The following is a 25643-nucleotide window of genomic DNA, read 5'->3' as shown; positions in this document are numbered from 1 at the left end:
GAATTTGATATAAATTGCAAATTTCATGGAGCCTTATGTCTCATGTGCTCAAATTAAATGAGAGCCTCAAAATACTGACACTATCATTTATATCAAAAGAGGAGGAATTTTGGAATTATTGATAAATTATTTTAGACACAGAAAATTAATTTAAATGGAAAATATATTAATAAAAATTAATTTGTTTCCACAAAAATTAAAATAGAAGTTGACCAGAGATTTTGGTGATTACTTAGTAGTACTAAATTAGTACCGTTTACCACCTTTACTAATAACCATCCCAAATACTAATAAAAAATCCATTTTATTACTTTCGAAAACAGCAGTCTGACACGTCTCATTTTGAGAAAGGCTTAAAAATTCTCCGCCTGGGTCAATGTCATAGGGTAAAATATTTACCTGTTATTCAAGATTTTATTGTGTAGGAACAATTGAATGTTTAAAGTTTAAATAACGGTATTGTAATAAACTTTGGGTGGGACCGCCTTAACAACAGTTAGGTACTCAAATTAATAGTTTTTTTTTTTACGACACCATATGTATATGGGAGTTTGATAATTTCTTTAAGCTGCTCAGTTATTAGTTACAAGTTTGTCTAGATTATTTGCATTTGCTTTAAATATATTTTATACTTGTACATTTTTTATTTATTTTTAAAAATGAAACAGCAACAAATTAAAATTGAATATTAGAGCTTTTAAAGTTCTAACAGTAAAAACCCTCAATAAAAATAGGGTTATATGAAACAATAAAAATATTAATTTTTGTTACCTGCATATAACTTTTAAGTTAAGGCTTATCCGCACGTATTTAAATTTGTTGACCATGATCAGGAGAAAGTTCTAAATAAACATATTGAGTATTGGTATCAACGGGGTGCAATTACCTCCTCTTTAACTTATTCAATTTATTGCAGGTTGAATTGTTGCAGTTTTATACATATTTTTTGGTTTTCCACAATGATAAGTTGTGTGTTAAAGGTGAAAAATCACCATGTTTGTATAATAATAAAATTAAAGAAAATTGAAATTTTGCAGGATGAAACTAAAATATATATAAAATCTGGTCATAAGTCAATTTACTGTTTGTGTAATTTAACTTTATGGTGCATTAACTTCTATTGCAAACTCGTTACTACTGGAGTACTGAAGTTTTCTCAGAAACAATAAATGTAAATTTTAACGTTCCTTCTTGTGTGAACGTCGAAGTAACTTTAAGTGTCCTTATTGGTTTAAAAATAGTTTGTGTTTTATTTTATATTTTTGTGTTTCCCCAATTGTTTTGACATTCTACAATATTAAAAAATACAATTTAAAAAATAAATCTTCATATTTATTATTTAACCAATATCACCATGTTTATAAACAAAATTCGTACCTTTAATAATTTTCAATTTCAACACTAAATAAATGATGATTCCAGTAAATATATTGGACTTTAGTTTCCATGGAATAGCACTGAATTCCGATTAATTCGGACACTGGCACTTCCTAGAATTTTACACAGAAATCTCGTACATGTTTCCCGGTATCAGCGAGAAGAAATTCCTCGAACATCCAAACGAAATTAGGTCAACCGGGACCGGATCCTGCATCCTACCTGTTCCTAGATGAACTGACCTCAATACGCGGTATCAAAGAGCACGGAATTTGGGTCACGTCATCCGGGGGTGAGTTACTTTCATTCCTACTACAAAATTAATTGGACGCTAATCACTTTCCAATAACAAACGAAAGAGACAACGAGGTATATTTAAAACAAGTGCCAATTATTTGATGCGTTTGAGCTAAATATAAACGATCGAAAGCAGGAACGTGTTCTATTTATGGTGAAAACCAATAATAACTTCTTGTAACTGATTTGTTTCAATACTTTTATTTAATGGTCACAATAAAAGTATCATTTTATAAAAATAACTGTTTTTCATAAAGTAAAATATTATATAATATTGTCTATTTATATTTATTAACAAATTTAATATAGTTAAGCCTTTTAATTATCTATTGTGAATGTTAAAGTTTTACTGGATTATAAATAATTTAATGGAGAAAAAAAAGTGTCTTTATTTATGTTCTTGTCTCAGTTATTTTTTCGACTTTTTATACATTTAGTGTAAATCTATCAGCAGGATTATGACCCAAAATTGATTGAGATTGTGGAGCAGTGGTTTGTAATAAAATAAAATTGATTTACCTATCGCAATCTCCAGTTTTAAATCTCATAGAATAACTATGAAATTATTTAAAACAAAGGGTTGATGAAAGAAAATTAAGAATTAAATTAATGTCATATAGATATGCTATTATCTTTAGAAATAGGGGACATTCTAAGTACTAATGTACTTAGCATTATCAGTAATTTTATAATTGCTAATTTTTTGGACGTTTTCTTGTTCAAGAATTATATGAAAATGTTTGAATATATATTTAATTTTATATAAAAATTAAAATATAATCTTTTAATTCAGTACCTTTTAGTACTTTTTTTATTTTGGCCACAGCTGTATATTTTTATATGTATTATTTGCTAATTTTTTAAATAAATTTACTACAAGGTTGGACTTTATTGATGTGTAAACGTGATTTATTAAAAAAGTTATATTATATTCGCAAACTGGTATTCGAAATGCGTTATTTAAAATTTAATCATTTGATTTAATGACCAATAAGCAGATTGAACAGCACCGGATTCACAAATTGGCACATATCCACTAATGACTAAATACGGTTTGTTCAAAAATCCATCAACAAATCGAACAGAGGGGTTGTTTGTAGGCATGCTGGAATTAATTTGAAAGCTCAAATTTGCGGGCAAATGCAGTCGACAAAACTGATGCGACACCGACACGTGCAATTGGAATTAGGAGGGCTGTCACGCTTACATGTCCATGTCCAGTAATAAATAAATGGGTGGCGATGCGTACACACATTGATTTAATTCACGTTCGATGTTATGCTAGTAATTAGCGTGAACTAGCTAACTTATTAAATCACATTGTCATTGCATGGCTTCTTCCTATTTTGCGTCACAGCAAAATGTGTATTGTGTGAACCACATTTTGTTATTATTCTGATAAAATAAGTAAAATCAGCTCTGTAAACAGAAAATGTGAGAGGGTTAAATGACACGATTAAACAAAGTCTGTGTGCAATGCGATAAGGGGATAAACTTTGTTTATAAAAAATGACGTATTGCATAACCCAAAAACATCATCAAGCATCCTATTTTAAAATAATCTTATCGCTGAAAACCCAAACAAACAAGCTTCGCCGATAATTTTATACTGTCCGTGAAAATATAAATACCCAGTGGCGTATAATGAACTATAAGTACTGCAAGAACAACTACGTCCCTCTCGAACATGTGTCTAAAATTTTAGTATTTATCTTAATGGAGCAGCTTGATTTATATTAATTTTTTTTGTTTTTCAAATTATATCTATCTCAATCAGAAATTAATCTCAAAATTATCAGGGAACTTACTAATTTTAGCGTTAGGTGAGTTACAATGTATTTAAGTAACTTCTTCGGTTTGACTTCTCTTTACTAGTGTTAGATTATTATGTAATTTTGTTTATAAAAATAAATTAATGTAATGAATATTATTATTTATATACTTTTTTATTCTTTAAGATAATTTTGTACGTAAGTTCAGTCATCAAGATAATAGACAATTGAATTATTAGAAGAACTTTTTTTAATAAATCAAATGGTTCCTAGATTTAAAAAATTAAAAGTACCAGACAAGATATGGTGAAGAAATGTCATCATACAGGTAAATTAAAGCCAATCTGGAAGAAATTGTTATTATTAATTAAGCAATCTTAAGACGAAAACTAATGAATATTGGTTTGTTTTACTTCTTCTGCAACACTTCATTGGTCCCATTTCGTTTTGATCAGGCTCACACTCAGTGGAACACTTTAACAATGGAAACAAGTGTTTTAAGGCTCAATTCATTTAAAGGTTGTTGGCAATGAGGAAGCAATGTTGTTAATAAATGTTTTCTACATGATATATGGTAACGAGTCCAATGTCCAAATCTCATTCCAATCGAGAACACGTTAACAGTAAAATAAGACACAAATTTGAACTTACTCTTCAACAAGAATCATAAGGTACACTGACATGTCCTGTGAAAATTGTTAAACATTGGATATTTTGTCATTAAAATCATTTTGTTCAATTCGAATAATTCAACATTGAAAGTCAAGGGGGAAGACTGGACATGGTCAAAAGTTTTCTTATAAATAACCCATATGAATCCCTGATTATCATAAAAATTAAAAGCACCACACCAAATCAAATGGAAATTTAAAATATTTAATTGCAATTATTAATTATAGAACTGTATATTAAATTTTTGGTTCAGTTTCGTTTATGGTAATGATAGTTAGATTGTGTTATCAAGTAAACATTGTCTTTATTGAAATTTAGCATGTGATTTCCTCGTGACACGTCACACTCATGGACTATTTATCAGAACTACTAAATATTTGTTGCTGATATGTATGCTGATACTATATTTATAAAATTCGTTAATACAAAAAAGGAGTATTGATATCTGCACATTTCGATTTCTTTTTATAGCCGATAAAATTAAACAATAATATTTATCACATTCCTCATAACAGAATTATACGTGCAAACCAAACACCATTTATTAGCGGTCACATTTATTGAGATCACACTTTTATTTTTGCACTGATTTTCTATTTTTACGTCGAGATAACCGACATGTATTTATTTAAAATGCAAACTAGCGAACACGAGGGAAATTGTATTAGTCCGTTTCGTTACGAATATTGCATGCTGATAAACATTCCAGTTTACAAATCTACTATTACACTATTCCGCTGCTCTGTTATTTGCTTTCCCACATATCTAAAAATCACTTTGAAGGAAGTTAGTTGTTATTACTCTATCTGATCGTGAGCCACAGGGTTAATACTCCTCTGACGTAACATTTTCTGTTGGGGAATTGTTCAAGTACAACGTTTTCTTCTGATGATTCTCTTGACTTTTTCTTTAAATTATGGGGAACTTAAAGAAACAACTCCGTATTTAAAGTACTTTAAATACCCAAAACCCAGAACCCCAAAAAAATGTAGGCCGTAAAACCCAGGTATGCGTAAAAAAGGGTCAATTGCGGGTCAAAAAATTTACTCTTATCGATTATATAATAAGAATTTCATATTTTTGGAAACACTTCTTGAGAAAATTAGAGATTGACTAAATTAAATAAACTTAGTTTTTGTAAATTATTATCACAGGTAGTCATAAATTAAATAAAATAGCCCTATTTATAAAAACTAATAAAAATGTATAAAATTAGAAAAAAAATTCTATTTTTCTCTCATCTGTTATGAACTAAAATTAATCCTATTGACATAAACTATGATATTTATGATTTTATTAATATATAGCAGAGGTGGCCAACCTGAGGCTCTTTGGAGGATTATTTGTGGCTCTCGATAAATGTACCCCCGTTCCCTTTTCATTCCAGAATTATCAAGAGATCTACACAAATGTATCATAGTCCAGATTTTTTTTTAACACGAGCTTCATCACAAATCAGAGCAATTACAATACTATATATATATATAGTATTGTAATTGCTCTTCATTGTCAAATTGCCAAATTGCAGTAAAAGTCTGTTAGTGTAACGATATATACTACTTTGATTATAATAAACAATCATTTTTTTAGTAAAGATTTATTTATTTAAATTAAATGCTTAATTTTAAGCAGTAAAATATAATTTATTTAATAAAATTTTTAGTTTTCAGGAGGTAACTTATGATCTGTAAAAAATCTCTAAAACTTTTTCGGAGATAAATTATAGGAAATTGAATTCTCTACAAAAAATGTCATATAAAATTTTCTCATTTGATTGATGGTTGCGTCAGAAAATGAGAAAAATGTCAAAATTTTAAATCAATTCAACTTTAATGTTAAATTACTTTTGAAAAAATGAATATATCAAAAAACTGTAAGAGACATTTTTTGTAGAACGTTAAATTTTCTATAAAAATCTGTTTTGGTCATTATGAAATATTATCTTTAACGAAAGTTAAAAAATTTCAAAATCCAAGAGAACACCGTTCCCGTCGTATTTAAACAGGAAATTAAAATTTACGATTTTTTTACCATTTCCAACAAGATTTTCGATATAAATGAGAAAAAAACAACTTTGTCGATTTTTTTGAAACAGTCTAATATATATTGTTAAATTATTTTATATTTATTTATAATTATTTTATATATATTTAATAAAATTTATATATTTTAAATTTTGGTTTATATTTAGTTCTTTTATTTCATCTATAAATATCAAATATAAATGCACAAAATGTATTATATATAATACGATGTAAATTTATAAATAATAATTTTATAATAATATAATTATACTACTACTGAAAAATTTTCAAATTTACAGAAGTGTTCTACAATTATTGCGTTGAGATGGTCACACAAAATTGTTACTTACTAAAATAACAATAAATGTAAATTTGGGGATAATTTATGCGAGCCCGCTTGTTCAGGTCGCAAACGAAACTCGACCTTAGGGTGGTAATGCCATTCTGCAGCCGACTGTAGGTAAAAGGTAAACCCTATTTATATTTAGTTGGTGAGACTTCATTAGTCCAGTTTTTTTTTAATTAAATATCTCAAATGTATATAAAATTCCATTGAAATTGTGTAATTTTATAATTTTTGTTATTAATTTTGTATGACTCCAATACTGCGTCAAATAGAGAAACATTTTTGCGAATTATGCCGACATCGCTCACAGTGGATCATGGGGTAACAAGTGAAAGTAATGGCGTTGGGGAATTTGCGTGGCGTCGATTTTCTGATACGTGTGACGTAGACGTTGGCGGAAAGATGTGCATCAAAAAGCCGCCAGTTTGCAGCACACCATTGCCACACACCGTACAGTACAACACCCTTGACTATGGTCATGATTTCTGCTGAAAGGTTTCTCCCCCCCTCTCAGGCCGCCCATCCGCCCGCGATCGCCAGCCGTGTCAATAAATCCGCCCGCCAATGGCGGAACTCGCACAGACGGAAATTATGCAGAATAAAGAGTTTCGTTTTCAGTGGATAACTAATGTTTTATGTTATTTTGTGTACATTATAGTTTGTAAGATTATGTAAATTTCCTTTTTTATTTCTCGAATTGGCAATTTGATTTTATAGATGTTACTTAAACTGAATGACTGAATGGATAGATAGACAGAGAAAGTGTTCTGAGTTTGTTTCAATATGTAGCTGAAAAATAAGGCCAACTTAGTCCAAATACGAATAAGTTCATTGGAAGTGGTTACACTTTTGTAAAGGCAAGATAAAGAAGTACAACTTTTGGCTTTTGAACTTAACTTTTCTTAATTACAATTTTAATAATAGAAGTGAAACTTAATAGAAGGGTCCAGATTAAAAATAAACAACGAAAACAAGCCTTAATGGCATATCAAATTATTTTTAAAACAACGAATGCGATAACATGCATTTCTCTCGGTGCGTCACGCTTTCGGTTCGCCACTGCGTGGGTGGAGGCGGGAAGAGAACGAGGGGCGAGTCGGTGGAAGAGAGTTGGGCAAAGGGGAACAAGGGGAGGGAGACGTGTCGGCGAACATTTGCATCGCAGGGTGCAGTGAACGCGAATCCTGGCGTGCGGTTGACCAATCGATAACGAACCAAAGTCGATGTGGCGTACACTCTGGGGTGAAAATTGCCGTTTTCTGGGTCCGATGCAGATTTTTACCGTTTTTTATTTTATTTTTTTATTACTTTACAGGGGTCCTTTAGCCATTGACTGGTGAAAATTCAATACTTTTTACCCAGTGATAAATAGTCAAAAATACTGAGGGGCATGAAGTAAAAATTAATCCAATGAACATATTTGACTGATAAAAATTGACGATAATGAGTTCATAAAATAGTGAAATACATATTTACTAATAATTGATCAAAATATTATTGACAGACAAATTCAAGTAAATAGAATGAATACTTATGGATAATCCTTAAATCAAGTAAAAAAAATAAATATGGTCAAATAAATTCAATAAGAACTAAATAAAGATTTAGTTATTTAAAAATTCAATATATTTTTTTCCAATGATAATGAAAAGCACAGACAATATCGACGATAATTGACCAAAAATCCAGTGAGAGGTAATCTTAATCTCTTAGTTAAATTCACACAAGCTAAAATAGACAAATACAAAAAAGATAAAGATTCTCTTTATGAAAATTGGTCCAAAAAGTATGAGGTATTCTTAATGATAATAGATTGAATACTGGTATACAGTCTTACTAATAATAATAATAATTGGTCAAAATATTATTGAGAAACAATTCTAATTTCAAGTAAAAATTAAATATGGAAAAATAAATTCAATATATGTTTTTACACAATAAGAATTAGTTAATAGAATATTGGTAGATTTAATTCAAGCAAAACTTAAATATTATTTAATGAATTCAATATAAATGATTGGTTAAAATTCAATATACTTTTAATGATAATTAATAGAAAAGCAGAACTAAGAGATAATCTTGATGATGGATGGACAAAAATATACTGAAAGATATTTCAGTCTCTTCAAAGTTAGAAAAATAAATATACAAAAATACGCAATAACAATTAATTAATAGGGACAATCTTTATAAAAATCGGTCAAAAAATAGTTAGGAACACTCTTAATCTCCAAAAAAATATAATTTGTGAGATACAGTCTCAATCTCAAGTAAAAATTAAATATGATAAATTAAATCCCTTAAGAATGTTTAACCGATTAAAATTTAAAATAAAATTGGCATAATCATAATTAGTTAAAAATAATGTAAAATAAATCCATTAAGAATATAAAATTAATAATTAATACGTTAATAATTAGTTAAAGAATACAAGAAGAGACAATCTTCAAATATGTGTGAAATATATATTTATTTAAATTAAAAATAAAATATATTTAATGTGTCATAAATTTTTTGGTCAGTATTATATTTATTGTAGAACATAGGGACATTAATTAAAATAAAGATCAATCAAAAACTTATTTAATGGTTACTCTTAAGAATAGTTACAAACAAAGTACATAATGCCTGCTGTCGCCAGTTTTAAAATTGCACCTGAAAATAATTTCTACTCGAGATGGAAATTATACCAAACGTCGCGTCGTAGAAAATGTTCTTTTTATTCGCAGTAACTAAAATGAAGCTTTTGAAGTTTCAGTGAACGTAATTTCATGTTTAGAAATCTACGATTAATGTGAATTTTGCACTTTTTATAAGATTGTTGGAAATGAAATTTTCGAATTGTTTATACCTTATATGTACTTTGTGTATAATGGATATCAATTATAGCTTTGCTGAACCTTTGAAAACGTCGGTTACGGTACATATTACCAGAGAAAGCTTTTTATTCTTAGTTTGAAATTCCTGTAACAGGTTTTCAGATACGATAATATCAAAGATACAGTCTGACCATAAATATGGTATACATATATTGCCATCACATTAGTTATGACATTGCGGCTAAGAGGTTTTATCACAGGAGTGTGTCACTGAGTATTTGGTTAAATATATTTTGTTAAATTATTATATAGGCCTCCAAAGTTTATTATTATTTATAACTTATACAGAAAATGATACAGTTTTCTTTTGACTAATTCAAACCGTTTAATATTGCCTTGGCAAAGTTTTTAATCGTACCAAAAAATTAACTTAAATTCTTGTAGTTCTTGAAATCGCTAAATACTGGTACTGGTCAAACAGGGCGGTTGCCTTGGCATTCAGCGGCTACGAAGAGTATTCGCAGGATATATATTTTTTTGTATTTATAACTGCATCCGTATGCAAACCGTTCCTCAGCACCGTCGTCTTCCAACGCCAGACGACTATATCCGTATTTTAACGTACATTATGCTGGCTATATTTAAAACCTGCAAGCAACATTGTGGATAATTTATTGAATCAGTTTTTTAGGTGAGATTTATACTGTAATGATTTTTAATATGTCTTCAAACAGTCTGGAAAATCTATTGAATAAATATTGGGAACCTTTATAATGAACAGAATAGATTATAATAGTATAGATACTGATTTCTTTGCTAGAGATGTTTACTCTAAGTCTTTGTGATCACACTTATCACATCCTCAACTTCTTTTACATCGTATCTTTGGTAGAATTCGTCAAAAGCTCATAAAGCTCACTGAATAGACCAAGGTATATCTACTTCAAAGGCCGAAGATGTGTGTGTGTCAACGGGGATAGGAATTGCTGTTCCTTTTGTTTTGAAATTCTTTACATAAAGCTTCTTTATCTATACCTTGGTCAATTAGTGTTGATGATATGCAACTGACTTATGCTGAAGTACGAATTCGAAAATACTTTGCACAAAGGTTAGAAATGGAAGAATCTTCTGTAATTTTGTTATTTTTTTGTTTTTGTTAGAAACTTTTTTTGTACATAATAAATAATAAATAAATGCAAATATCTACAAGATTGTCCATTTGTGGTCCCATGTTGATTAAGGTTTTTCTGCTTATTCTGATCCATACTAAATTTATACTATTCTTTTTAATATTCAGAATTATGACGTAGTTCAATCACAAGTCAGGCGATACCAAAATGAAAATAAAACTTGTAAAAACGAAAGCGTCGGCGTAAGTTTTAATTTTCCAAACTGTTCTTAACATAGCACATAATGTTTCGTGGTGTTTTGGTTTCAATATTCCTGTAGCAGATGTGGCGGAGAGTTCAGTATATTTACACGATTTCTAGGTTTATTTTCGTAGCATTTTACTGTGTTTACGTTGTACTAATAATACCATCGACAACGGTCTGGGCATTTTGATTTGCATAAGAATATCACGTTCAATTCAGAGTTTAAATTTAAATTTAACATTCCGTTCAAGAAAATACGTAAAACGTTACGCAGTTTTGGGTTAAGAAACTCGCACACAGCCTATCAATCATAATTATAATACGAAAATGTTTTCTCATCTCAAAATTTCCAGGTTGTAAAAAAATTCGAATATTTATAATAAATTTCAGAATATTGTCCTATTTCAGATAACAATCAATTTCTGATATATTTTTTCTATATTTTAAAATATAAATAAAACCACATTATTATTATATAAATAAAATAGTATAACACAGTTGATATATGTTAAAGAAAACATTTGTTTATATGATAATAATATTTTTATTTATTTGATTTATTTTAATACTATTATTATTAGTTAAAAAGGGATTACTAGAAAAAGAAAAAAATCATTAGAATTTTTAATATACAACTATATTAATATTGTTATATTATACATGTAATTTGAAAAATTAATTAAAGATATAATTTTTTCTTTTAAATTGCATGTGAAGGTATATATTTGATTTGAATTAAATGGAGTGTAATAATAAAATTTTTATAAATAAATATGACACATTAATTATTGTAAATAAATATATCGGGCAGTTAACTGCAAAACAAATTATTTTAAACACTTTGTATAATTTATAATTGCATATGCTGATTCACTGAATATAAATTTAAATAAGGAACATATTTCCAAGGTTTCATCCGTGTGCCAAATTACACCCCCTCACAATTCATTCTGACATGTTTATGCTCCAAACGTTGAAATATAAATTTATTTTTAGATATCTCTGTAGAATATGTTTATATAATAAGTTACGAATATCTTTATATACAATATAAATATATCAATGACAATATCTAACCATTATTTTTTATTATATTATGAAGAATGTACCTACAAATTCTAAATTATAACAATTGTAATTAATTTGTCTTGGTAAAATAATATAAATTAAAGGACAAAATAATGTATATTTTAAATAAATATTTAAAAATTCTTTAACCTCTTTAAAACATTTCCAGATTCAGATTACTTTGTTTTTTAGTTCATAACTGAATTTAATTTTAATTTTATATTAAGAAAGATTTAAGAAATTTTAATAAAAATCTAAAGGCTATTTTAATTTGTTTAATCATTTGAACACACTACTGATCTGAATTTAGCTAAAAGTTGAAGTTTACCTAACAAAAGTACCACAAAAATATACACGCTATAAAGCAAAAACTTATGCCCTACGTCACTGGAATACCGTTAAAGCCGGTATGCAGACCTTGTTCCTGCTGACGAAGGCGAACGCGCCAACGCGTTGCAGTCGCAGAAAAAGATCAGTGCAAACTTGCTGCCATCGAAGACTTCTGCGACCAAATAGAACTTGTATTTGACAATGACTGTGAATGCAATCTTTTCAACATTCTGTAACTTGTATGAATCAAACTGTGATTAAGATCTTACTAGGTTTGATTTGTGTACAAATGTGTAATTAGTTAACATATTTCTTGTTTTTAGAGTAAAAACACGATTGTCAGTTTAATTTATATCGATTTTTATTAAATGATATGTGACCCTCCAATTTTTTAAAATTACTTTGAAGGGTTCCGTATACAATTATTATACATATTTTATATTTTATATTGTCATTGCTTGTTAATTATTTGAAAAATGCAATAATACTTTTTAAATTATGTGACTTATAACAAGTAATATGTACAGATGCTAAATATTAATAGTCCAAAGCTTAATGGACTTTTTATTAACTCTCTCAGTTCAATTGATTAATTTTTATAAATACAAATCTATCTATTTATATTTTTAAACGGAGATTGTTTCACTTCACTAATTATTCCCAATGCAACACATAAACGTAAATATTTACAAGTTCATTAGTTATCAAGCTGCAGACGCGGTCTTTATCTAGACCACTACGAGAACCCGGAGCTATTTAAAGTGACCAGACTTGATCCAAATGGGCACTCAGCTGTGGCCTTATATAGATGCGGGTATGATAAAACACCTATCGATGCCTGATTTATTTTTAATTTCGTCATTAAATGGTCATTTTGACGTCGAACATCCGTCACGAGGACGTGAAACTTATCGATTGCATTCAATGCCGCCAATGTATTATTACGATCAGCTGAACGATGGCGAATGTATAAATCGAGTCGATGTGCACTGGGGTGGATGTAATAATAAAATATGGGATAGAGTCGCTTTCGTTGCGTCTCTGCACAACTGATGGCAGACACTAGTCAATACGCAAATGCAAATGCGACAACAATTTTTGAAAATCACGGAAAGGTAATCTTTTGCCTCTTGTTTAAACTATTTGCACACTGAAACATGCAATGTGGACGGAAGATGAAAATAAAATTTGCCACGTTCCATAATGAAACGTTCCAGTTTTTGTTTTAAAAAACGCCGTTTATGTAATCAAACAGAACCTTTGAAAACAGACGAAAGGACACGTCGAGCAAAGAACCGCAACGAAGGGTTAGGCACGTCCAGCGAAAGCGGCCATTTAATTCCGTGCCAGCATTCGACCCTTGGCTGGGGGGCTGACAGGAAGACCTCACGTATCCATTAGATTACCAGATTGCCGGGCGGGCCGGAGAAGGGACCCGCGACGGGGGAGACCGATTAATTTGGAATGTAAGATGCACGGTCACGAGTTCGATTTCCCCTTGAAGAAGTTCATTTACTTGAAAAGGAACAGTCTCGGGTCCAGTGACTACGTCGGTCGGATCGATCTGGCGTGTAAAACATCCTTGGCCGTGCTTTTTACGCTTTGGTTGGCGCTATTTTCGTTCACTCAAGTTTACATTTTAATGGGCCGCGCCGCCGATTCTATGTGGAAACGGCCGGCAATTGCTACACCAAAATAAATAAGCGATCAACGGTTGTTAAACAACATTTCTATTCTTGACTCCATCATTTCGGAATTGCTGAAAGTAATTTAAGTGGCCTCCAGACTGTGAAAAGATATTGATATGAGCTCGCAATTGAGCGTGGTTCCACGAACAAGAAGTTGTTTACGTGACAGCAGGCAAACAAAAACTAAGCCATTATTCAATTTTGCATTTGTAGAGGAGTAACGCTGCCTGTATGAAACGGATAAACAGGCTTGATTACTTAGATAATCAAATTCATTAGACCGAATAAAAGTGATTTATTCAGAACAAGTGACGTAAGCAGTCCAAGTTCACTATTATTAGCCTCGCGGACGACCTCATTCTATCTCTACCGCTGCTTCATCGCTGGTAGCTCGTACGTGTGTTGCGGATTCCCGAGGAACGTTCAGTTGGACGTTAGCCAAATTGAATCCTGGTGGTTCCAAAAATTTACATCAGCAAATCACCTTACGTTATATAATTCAAGTTCTTTGAATGAATCACGTTAAATTAGAAAGCACACGTGTCAGCATCTTTATCATTTCTTAAATTTCCAATTGGTGCTCCAAAATATGAAGATCTATCATTTTTTTTTAGAAACCTTCTTGTTTAGCCTTCTACTTATACGAATAACTCAAAAACTAAAATATTATTGCCCACTGAATGTTTTCAAATTAGTCCTGCCACTTTTATGTGACTGCCAAAATAGACAAGAAAATTTGTTAGTGTAAAAGACTTCAAAACATCTCAATTTAGAAATTCTTTTAGTCACTCACTCTAAATTAGAAAGCACACAAGTCACTATAATAATCATTTCCTATATTTTCATTTAATCTTATAAAATATGAAGATCTTTCTATTTTGTAATATTTTATTTAGTAAACTTTCAGAAGATTATTATTTGAATATTTTACCAAAACAGTCTTCGAAAGTTCTCGTTTGAGAAATCCTTGGCTCAGATTAAATGGGAAGGCACACGTGTCAGCATCTTAATTAAATTTCCAATTGGTGCTCCAAAATATGAAGATCTATCATTTTTTTTAGAAACCTTCTTGTTTAGCGTTCTACTTGTACGAATAACTCAAAAACTAAAATATTATTGCCCATTGAATGTTTTCAAATTAGTCCTGCCACTTTTATGTGACTGCCAAAATAGACAAGAAAATTGGTTAGTGAAAAAGACTTCAAAACATCTCAATCAAAAAATTCTCTTAGTCACTCACTCTAAATTAGAAAGCACACAAATCACTATATTTCCATTTAATCTTAAAAAATATGAAGATCTTTCTATTTTGTATTATTTTATTTAGTAATCTTTCAGAAGATTATTATTTGAATATTTTACCAAAACAGTCTCCGAAAGTTCTCGTTTGAGAAGTAGCATCTTCTTCATTCTCATTGGTGTCCAAAAAATGAATGTTTCACGAAAAATAATACATTGAATATTTTTAGTTGGTCTTAATATTTTTTATGTGATTGTCTAAGTAAGTCTTTTAATTATTATTTAAGACTATTTTAACATAAAATTTGACTTTATTGTCAGAGAAAATTTCTCGAAAGAGGTTCAAATTGAGGTGATGAAATGTAGTAGGTATTGGCGCCATAAAGTATAGTAAAAAATAAACTCGGTTGCTACATATTTGCCAGAGCATATGTTTACATCTTCTTTGTGACAGAATCGCAAGTCATAAAATTGACAACTTGGCAAAGTTGAAAACTAAAATTAATTATCTTATGGCCTAAAGTATTTTTAGCCGTGTTCGTTGATCTTTAATGACATTCAAGTTTATTCCGTAAGCGACTTGCTCGCATACATTATTGCCATCTCTGGTTAGCAAAATATGTCACCTGGTTTAAAATATATATGTGTTAGCCTCTTGGTATAAACACCTGGGTTGTGCTTGAGAATTACTTTCATGTTTATTGCTAGGTTAACATAAATAATAGTTCTAGCATGATGCACAACGAATCAGATTATCAAAATACCGAGTATTTAACAGAACAACATTAGTCAGAAATCATTTCGCAAACTCCATGCATAGAATTACAAACATCAACCAACGACTGAAATGTGAGCAAGTGAAAAAAAAGTGTTCATCCAGAAACACCCGGACTGTAAACAAAAACAATCGGACTCGACAAAAACAAAACGAAATGTTCGTTGGGGAACTGCGGCGGCATATCGCAAAACGCAGGATGTGAAATGAAAATCCAGCAAGCGTATCTTTTTGTGTGGATGCGGAGCGGAGCAGCGAGAGGACATGACGCCATGTTGCCAAGAGTCGTTGCGGTCGTCCCTGCTGTTTCAGAGTCATGATCAATAATTTTCATGTTACGAATGCATTTAATTTCATTTCTGCCGTGTTTGTTGTTGTTGATTTCCGTGGAAAATTTAAATACGACGAACTTTGGCACGTTTAACAGGTTTTCGGCGGATCATAGCAGGACAGTGCAGCAGGACCTCCTAGTCAAAAATATTTTCAACGTAGAATGGTTAGGGCGGTACAGTGAATTGTTATTCGAATGTTTTAACTACGTATCACGTCTTATTTCTTAGGGGCGGCCATGTTTTCTTTAGTTCAATTGGTCAACATCTCTCAATCGTACCAAGTACAGTTTAAAATTAAACCACTAACATAAAAAACATAAAAAAACATCATGAAGTCAGTCGTATAAATGGAGTAATAAAATGGTCTGTTTCCTGCGAGCTAAACTTATCTCCCATAATGTGTGGCAACGTCGGACGACGGAGGACGCTTTGTTGGCAACAGCATCGATTTGTGACGTCACCAGCGAGTCATTAGTACACTGACTGATAAAATTTTACAAACAATCCGGGACCGACCGAGAACCGGGTACATTCAGGAGGCGAATCGATTTGTTTGTACTGCACACTTTGTTGCAGGACACGCGACGTTGCCGTGTGCCTTTAGCGGTTTTACGATAAGGAGATAATGAATGTATTTTTGTACCAGTGAGATAATAATTCATGAAATGCTGATAACAACAAATCGTCAAACCAATTTGTCATTGAACGTGTCCAACTTTCAAAGGTTAAACGTGCCAAACTAACTAATATTAGATATTTTTATATATGTATTATTCTTTCTTTTTCAATTTTATCTACTGTATACATTTAAATTATCTCTACAGACGTATTTTATATATTATTAACAAGTTAATCTCATGTAATTATTATAGTATATAGGTCACAATGATTTGTAATCATCATTTTACTTAATTCAAAAAAACTGTTATACAGGTTTAAATATATTACCACCACCTTGAAGAGAGGATAATAATACAATGTATAGAAAATCGTAGCTTTAATGGCAGAGTTGAGGGTTATTTAATAGTTACAGTTTAGGAACTTGACACTGACACATTAGAGAGTAACCTCAAAAGGAATTAAATGCCCTGCCAAGTACGTTAACAGGTGTGCATTCACCTCAAAAAAACTCTGTTGCTTAGCTCTAACAACCTCTAGCTCTGGTACTGAAGCTACAACTTTTTATAAACCATTTATATGTCTAGTTTTCCTTCAGGATTGTGTCCGTTCAATATGGTGCGATTATATTCAAACTCCCTTTTTAATTTTAAATTGAATTGTTGCAAAGAAATTTCGGTTTTATTGGCCTCCACAATAATATTTTATTTATTTATTCGCAACCATTGTGGCTCAGTTTGGCAACGGCGGCGACACCCACACAATGCCCGGGCTTTATTGTATTCCACCTACAGACTGGGCGGTCGTGGTATTGATATTCGGGACTTTCATTCTGTGCGTATATGGATCCACAGCATGCGAATCGTCGGAACCCTAAATATAGCTGCCGACTTTCGGGAAACGATCCGCCCAACATTGATTGAGTTGCCCTGCAAATTTGCAGGAATTACCCAGGGTTCAAATTGACTTGATGGTTGCGAAAACTGCAATTTTGATTTTAGTTGTCATGACTCGGTCTCCGTGGAACCGTTGGTGTTTGTGATTTGATAAGATTTGCGGTTAAAATTTATAGATATTGCTAAACTTAATCTACACGTGTGTCAGCTTCGCAGAATGTTGTGTCATGTTTTCTTAAGTTCCGACTTAACAGTTTCAATAGCGCAATAAATATTGAATGAGTAATATATGTCAGGGATTCCCAAAAATGTGAGCTCACACGTCGATTAAAATTTGTGAAGTACTAAACGGTTTAGTTTAAATGAAAATTATAAACAAACGCATCATTCAAGATTACGTAATTCATTTAACAATAAAAAAGTAACGATAAAACGGTTATTGCCAATTTAAAAAAAAAACAGCGAAAGTCATAACATTTACATAAAAGATATACAATACGTGCGTGCAAAATTTGATACATTGGAATTTCAAGGGGCCCCAACGTCTGAAGACACGGTAATTGCATCCAGAGAAAATGATTCATGTACTGGTGATGTGGCAGGTCATATAAAAAAATAAACCATAAATCTAAACGAATATAATAAATGTCTTTTGTGTGCACGTTGTTAATAAAAGCGTACCGACTTGGCCATCATTGTAGGAAGTGGTATGTCGACAAAAATATGACTTAAGCGTAGGTAATGAATGTACGAGTCACATCAGATTTCAGTTTTTTTTTTCTTTAATGTAATATGATGTCATGTTATGGATTCGTGCAATTTTATTCCGTTATTGTGGCTTTTTTTTTAGTAGAAACTGACTCCTAGCAAAAAAATTCCTACATCTAAAAAGAGATTATTGAAAAGGTTTACGCTTTTTTGATCTCCCTCTTCTTCGCCTTTCACTAAGTTATCCAATCTCTAAAACATTGAGAATCAACTCTAGAAAGTCAAAAAATGGTTAGCAGACACAAGTAGAAAGAAAATTAACTTGATTAACTGAAAATTTTTATGAAAACCTACGATGGAAAAATCTATTCACTAATTATAACATATTTAAGTTGTAAATCAAAATCATTTAACATTTAAATGTTATCTGGGTTTCGTGAACATTAGAATTAAATATTATTAATAACCATAGAAAATATATTAAACAAAATCTTATCATAAAACCGTCGACTTGATGAACTACACACATTGTGTAAACTGTTTACTTAGACTTGTTTTGTATTGTTAATAATAAATCTCAACCATACTGTTAGTGCATGATGGAATTTCTCATAAGTAGTTCATAGTACTTCATGATGATCATTGAAACTACTGTTTTTGCAATGGCTCAACGATTGTAAACATAATGTCGTAATAATAACGATTAAATTTTTAATTTGGCATACTGTTTAAACATTTTGCGTTAGATTTTAATAAACATTATACAGTACAGTACATAGAGTCAATTTATGTAAAACTAAGTAAAGAAGCAACTAAAACAATGTATAAAATGAAACTTGTATAAAAAATCACACTTGAAACATCTTTTAATTGTGTGTTAATATATATATATATATTAATGTAAAAATTTTAAAGTAAAACATTTAAAAAATAAAACATCATGATTTGCAACAATAAAAGCACGAGAAGGTAATTAACTCTATGAGTGTACGTCAGTCAGACATAAATAAGAGGGTAATCTGGATAAATATAGATAGACGAACAAGTTTAATTATTTTCAGTCAATAGGATGACAAACATATGATAAGGTGTAATAAAACTATTTCACAAGCTAGTTAAGCCCGATGTCATTAAACCAAATACGTCAGACCCTAAAGATAACATCTCTTTTGTATATCCAAAAACACATGATAAATATATACAAAGTTAAATACAGAGTGCTGTTTGTTTGTACAAAATGAATAGTTGTGCAGGACAATAATTTTATTTATAGTTTCAGTATTAAGATGTGCAATTTGGAGTAACGATCAGTAATGATTATCATCTACTTTATGAAGTTTTAAATTATATTCAATTCCTATCCAGTTCTGTACAATTAACTTTTTTATTATCTTATGTTATGTAAAAACTACTCAGAAAAATTATCATTAGATCAAATACAAATACAGAAACAAAATATTAATAAAAAACAGTAAAGTAAACATAACATAACAAAATAATAAATTTTAAAATGATTTATACAATTCTTCAAGATATTATTGAAACTAATAAAATTTATAATTTCTATTCAACTTTCTATATACTAACTATACTATATATTTAACTCCCTTATTACCTCATGATACTCATGATAAATTTAAATGAATTCCAATGAGTACTACCTGTAATATTTCTCTTACATCTAAAGATTCATGACAATTATCTTGAATAATTAGCCACGTCTAATTAAATTTAAAAGTTTTATTTTGTAATCAAATTAAATTTGTTAATGAAGTTTAAATATATTTTTAAATTCTTTTAGATTTTGCGTCTTATTACTCACCGAGAAAATAAAAACTGTTTTTGGTAAGTATCCGGGACTTGAAAAATATGAGTAAGTTTTTTATTACTATGATGAATTACAGTACGTTCTTTTTGCAGACCTTTTAAAATCATCGAGGCATCCTGGTGAGGAGACCGAGTGACCGAACGTGGTAATCCGGTACACCGTACGCTAACGGTTCCACGGTATGGACATCCACGTGGAGAAGCGTCCAAGAGGCCCGTTCTCACCTTTTGCACCGGCTTTTTGGCAATCCATTGCCTGCAGATGATACACCCATCCTAATTAGCATAGCCAGTCTAAACAATCTGATAATGTGGACGCACGTGGGGATCAGTCTAAAGTATTTGTGTTTCTAATCTGTTTGTACAAGTCACGGAAAGATGATGAGGAAATTATGGTTGTATCACAGCCAACTGATGGTACAAAGTACTCTTTATTAGAATGCCAGCTAAAATCATTTCATTAATTTAAAAATATATTTATCAAGTCATTTAAACTAGCTATCTGTATGTACCATACATTATAACACATTTTAAATCATAAAATGTCAATGAAAATCAAACATTTTAACCATCTGTGCGCTAAAATCGTGATGCTGCGGCATTATGTAATTCATTGGATGCCGGTCACATAACTGATCAGAGGTCGGCCTATCGGCATTTTTAATTTTTCCATTCGACAGGCTGATGGTTGGCCAACAATTTACGACCGTAATTTCAAATTGTTATGAGGTTCCAATAACATTTTTTATGCTCAAATACACTGTTATATTATTAACGTTGCGCTGCCTCTCTTTGATTAAAGCTTGTGCAAAAAAACTAGGCGATAGTGCTTCAGGGAAGTTTCGTTTTTCCATAAGAATATGTAAATTGCGGTGATGGCAGAATGACGAACAAACGATGTTGATGATACAAACACTAAAATGAAATAAAAAAAGAATTGTACCACAGTATATCGTGCTCTCACAATTAGCATGGCATTTGTGGCGGATCGTAAAATGTAAAGACCGGCTGGCGTTGGTGGTCGTCGTAAATCCAACGTGCGGGCCTTTCGGTGCGGAATTGTTGTGGAAGCTTCGATGAGAAATATTGTACGCGGTACACTTGCAGTCACGTTATGTGGTCATGCGATGTACGAAAAATGGTGAGGTGTCACGCAGGCTGAAGAGAAATTGCCCACGGTCGTCCACGACATGCCTGCCATGTTAATGAAGATTATTGAAAATAAAAAAAATTGCACGTTGAATTGAACACACGGAAAACTAGAACGTTTACAACTTTAGTATGATCATAATCACATGCATTAATGAATAGATTTATTCTCTGAATAGAATGTAGAATAAGTCTTGTAATTAAATATATTGTTTATATTAAATATGACAATTTATATTTTATTTGTGTTCGAATAATATGAATTTTGAATGAAATATTAAATAGGATCATAACATTTAAATTAGAAAAAAAAATCAAACCACATTTTGATCAGAAAATACTACGAATATTTTTTAATCACAACACGTGCCTCAAAACGATATAAATTAATTTTTTGAAAATTTACTATTAAATATGTAATTATATTTTTTTTTTGGTATAAAAATTGACAATGAAACATTATTATATTATATACTATTCAGTGATAAATTTCAACTAATAACCTCATGACAAGTTTAAAATGTTCATTTGAGCTTATTTTTCTCATATTTTTGTACTTTTTATACGTCCATAATTATATTTGGTTTTAGAGTTTTTATTTATTTAGGTTCTAAAATTTTTTATAAATAAATATATAAATTTTTTATAAATAAATATTTTTCAGAAAAAAATAGTGTATATTTCAATTGTTGTGATCATATGTAATTTTATGAAAAAAAATAGTTAAAGTGTTTTGCTGTTTACTTTTAATATTAGCAGTAATAAAAGTTTAGAAAAGAAAAGGTAAATGGATACAAATATCCGTAACTCCTTGAGGATAGAAACATTAAAAGATTTTCCATAAAAAACTCACACAACACAAAATTTATCAAAATTATTGACAATGATAGAAAATGAGTGTAATGTTTGATGATTATTTTGTTTAATCAAATATTTTTGAACACACAGTATTTTAAAATTGTTTAGCACTAATCCATAGTTGATTGAAAAAACTTTACTTAATTTATTTCAATTTATAAAAAGGTTTTCAAATAATTTAAAATCAATTTTTAAGCTAAGCCAACTTTTTTGTAATTGTACCTCAATGTATGACCTTAAGTTAAAACATATTGATGCCAACGTAAGTACGACATAGTTAACTATACATTTAATAAATGCATAATTAATATTTGTTTATTAATTACAGCTACAAATGAGATAAACAATGTACTTATGTTCTAATTTCACATTTATGTCATAGGAAGGAAATACAAATGATAGTAAATATCCTGTTAGAGATATAACTTTATTATTTAAGAACACTACATAATAACTATAGAGTATCAAAAGAGACTTTATTTTTGAAGTCATAAAGTAATAAAATTATCTCGTTTATTTCTAAATGTTTCTGATAGACACAGTCGGCATCTGTAGGAAATACTTTATACCATTTTATAATTTTTTATAATAAAATGGTTTAATTAAGCATAAAAAAAATATAATGTGCATTGAAAAATTTTTATTATTAAGATACGAGACACTAAATAAATAAAAATATGGAGCCAAAATTATAATAATTTTAAAATATTAATATCATTCTATAACATGTTGTTTTATTTAAAATAGTTTTTGATTTATTTATTCATAAAACAATATGGCATAAGAAAATTATTACTATTGATTATACTTATTGATTCCAGCAACTTTAAATGAAATAAAATGTGTACACATTTACGCATTAACTAATTTCAAAAGATAAAATGAAAGACGTCAGTGCATAATTAACGTCCACAAAATCTAGGAAATGTAAATTTTATATTTGCATTGTGAAGAACACAATTAATACATGTAATATTTGCATGCTAAACAATTACAATTGTGAAAACAACTGTCTGGGTTATCATAAACCATCAGGAATTAGTATGGCTAGACATTATGTAACATATATTGAACATAAATAAATATGAAAACATGCATTTATTTAATAAAGGAGTCCATATAGGGAAAACTACAAAAGTTTTTGATGTGGCACAAGAATGGTGATAATTTCTATTTTCGTGAAAAATTTGTATTGAAGTCATAAAAAAATGAAAAGGAAGAATAATTTTTAGTAACGTTGCTTTAGGTCAAATTTGCTTTTTTGGCGATAATTCGAGACCACACTGCGCAGTATATGTGATGTGACCAATAGAAAATGGCGGTATTGATCATTTGCTATTGCCATCTACATTATCCCACGTCATCCTTAAAGAGAAATCAGTTATCAACCAAACTGGAAGCCTTTGAGGACCCAAAATGTTTGTTTCCAAATATTTCTATCAAAATATGTAAAGGATGGATAATCTTATAATAACTATACCCAGATTTTGTTAAGCTGTGCCAGACCATTCTTTGTGTGGTAATATTTTTGTTTAAATATGTGATTAATATTATTTCAACTCCTGACAACTAAAAAAATCAAGATAATAGAAAAATCTTGCATTGGTAGATATGAAAAAAATTAAAATCTTGAAAATTTAATAAGAGAATATGAATAAATCCATTTATAAAATTGTGACGGTATTAAAAATAAATACTTAAATATGTGCATATGGTTTTACTTCATGGTATATGTAACACTGTGTGTCATATTGCAATTTCATTAGAGGTTCGTGAATATGCGAATGCTTTCTATTTTTATGAGTGAAATGCTACTTAAAGAACTGGGAGTGAACATTATCGAGTGTATGAGGATATTCGATTATGTTGATATATTTATTCCCTGTTTCCCCTGATTCTGAAACTAAGGAACTTTTAATACCTGTTGTAAAAAATATTGTATTTAATTAAACTGAATGTTGATTTTAGGAAAAATGTACATGTGCTGCACACACATAGGTGCGTAATCTTTTTATTCTCCCATTAAATTTTACTGCCGGAACAGTGACTAACCGACGTTATGGTCTTTGTTTTAAAACGAGAACACGTAGTTTTATTAACAATATTACGTGTACCATTGGCAAACAATTAAGAATGAGAAAAGTTGCGTGTGTTCCAGAACGATGGCCACGCGACCTTCCTTCACCTTCTCGCCGCCGACATTCTTACAAATTTGTGTCTGTTTCATGCTTGGCCGCCGTACGTTCCGTCTCAATATCGCATCGCTGGAAACGCGATGTTCCCGTAATTCCATTTTATTCGACATCGGTCTACTCTACCATGACCTGAACAATAGCTCCGACCAACGCACGAGGGTTATTAATATGTGTATAATGTTTCCGGATCGTTGGTATGACACGCATAAGAATTTAGAAGAAACTGCCTTAAAATCGATTTCGTCTTGGTTTAAGTTCATCCTTTGCTCAGCAAGTGTTAAAAATTCGAATTGCTAATCTAGCCTCGCAAGATCTGCCATCAATAAACAACCATGGATGTGTCAAGTGTGTGTTGGAGACATGGTTAGTCATACCACAGGAAATGTAAAATTCTGGAAGACTAACAACGACCTACCAGAATGTGGTTCACACCAAGTGCGTTCCGCATACTTGACTGGGCTCTCAGATAGTGGGTGATAAGCCGTCAAGCAACAGAAATGTGTTTCAGCCGAACGAAAACACAATTAAGCCATGCATAATGGCGGGAATTTGTTACGGACATTTAATATTCACCTATTCATCTTCACGACGTTCACTTGTCTTGGAACTTATTTAAAAGGAAAATTAAATAAATTATAATTGTAAAAAACTGGTACTACGTACGATGGGAAAAACGTTCTGCACATAGTTGCCAGGGAAAAAATTATGAGACAGACCATAAACTTCATTCCTTTTGTAAGTAAGTTTAACAGTGTGTATATTAGAGATGTGTGTTTTGACTTTTAAACATATTGATTTTTAGGTTCCTGATTGTCTTTTCATAAAAGCTAAGAGTAAAGATTATCAAAATTCTTCAAAGCGTTATCCTTGAGCTAAATTTGCTCATGTTCAAAACACTTATGTTACTTATTCCAGTTTAAATAGGGTCAATCATATTAATATTATATGCAAATATGCTCTTCAAATTGAAGACTTCAATTAACTAATGAACAATGCAGCATCACGATGTTTCTGAGGAGTTCTAATTAAGTATACGCTTTTTGCATGTAACAACGTTTATGAATAAATAAAATTCAATCTCACACGATATTGCTATGTGAACATACGCTCTATAATGTATGTAGATTGTCATACTATATTGTAGGTGTGGAGGCGATGATGATGAACTGTTTTATAATCAATCTGTTCATTAGAAAATACAATTTAAAGTTCACAAAACGGAAAGCATTAATCAGAATTATAATAAAATAATGGAAAATTGGTACATTAACCATTTTTAA

The 25643-nt window shown here is 30.5% G+C and overlaps 1 protein-coding gene across 1 annotated transcript in view; it reads right to left on the bottom strand.

Moving 5' to 3' along the window:
* The window catches only part of LOC109596468 (uncharacterized), a 56085-nt gene that overhangs the window by 14493 nt on the left and 15949 nt on the right, over nt 1-25643 (bottom strand). The window lies entirely within an intron of this gene.

The sequence above is a fragment of the Aethina tumida genome, chromosome 7, assembly GCF_024364675.1.
Source record: "Aethina tumida isolate Nest 87 chromosome 7, icAetTumi1.1, whole genome shotgun sequence".
In the NCBI taxonomy this organism is placed as follows: domain Eukaryota; kingdom Metazoa; phylum Arthropoda; class Insecta; order Coleoptera; family Nitidulidae; genus Aethina; species Aethina tumida.
Note: the sequence above shows the minus strand (reverse complement) of the source record. Positions and strands in the feature narration are given on the sequence as shown.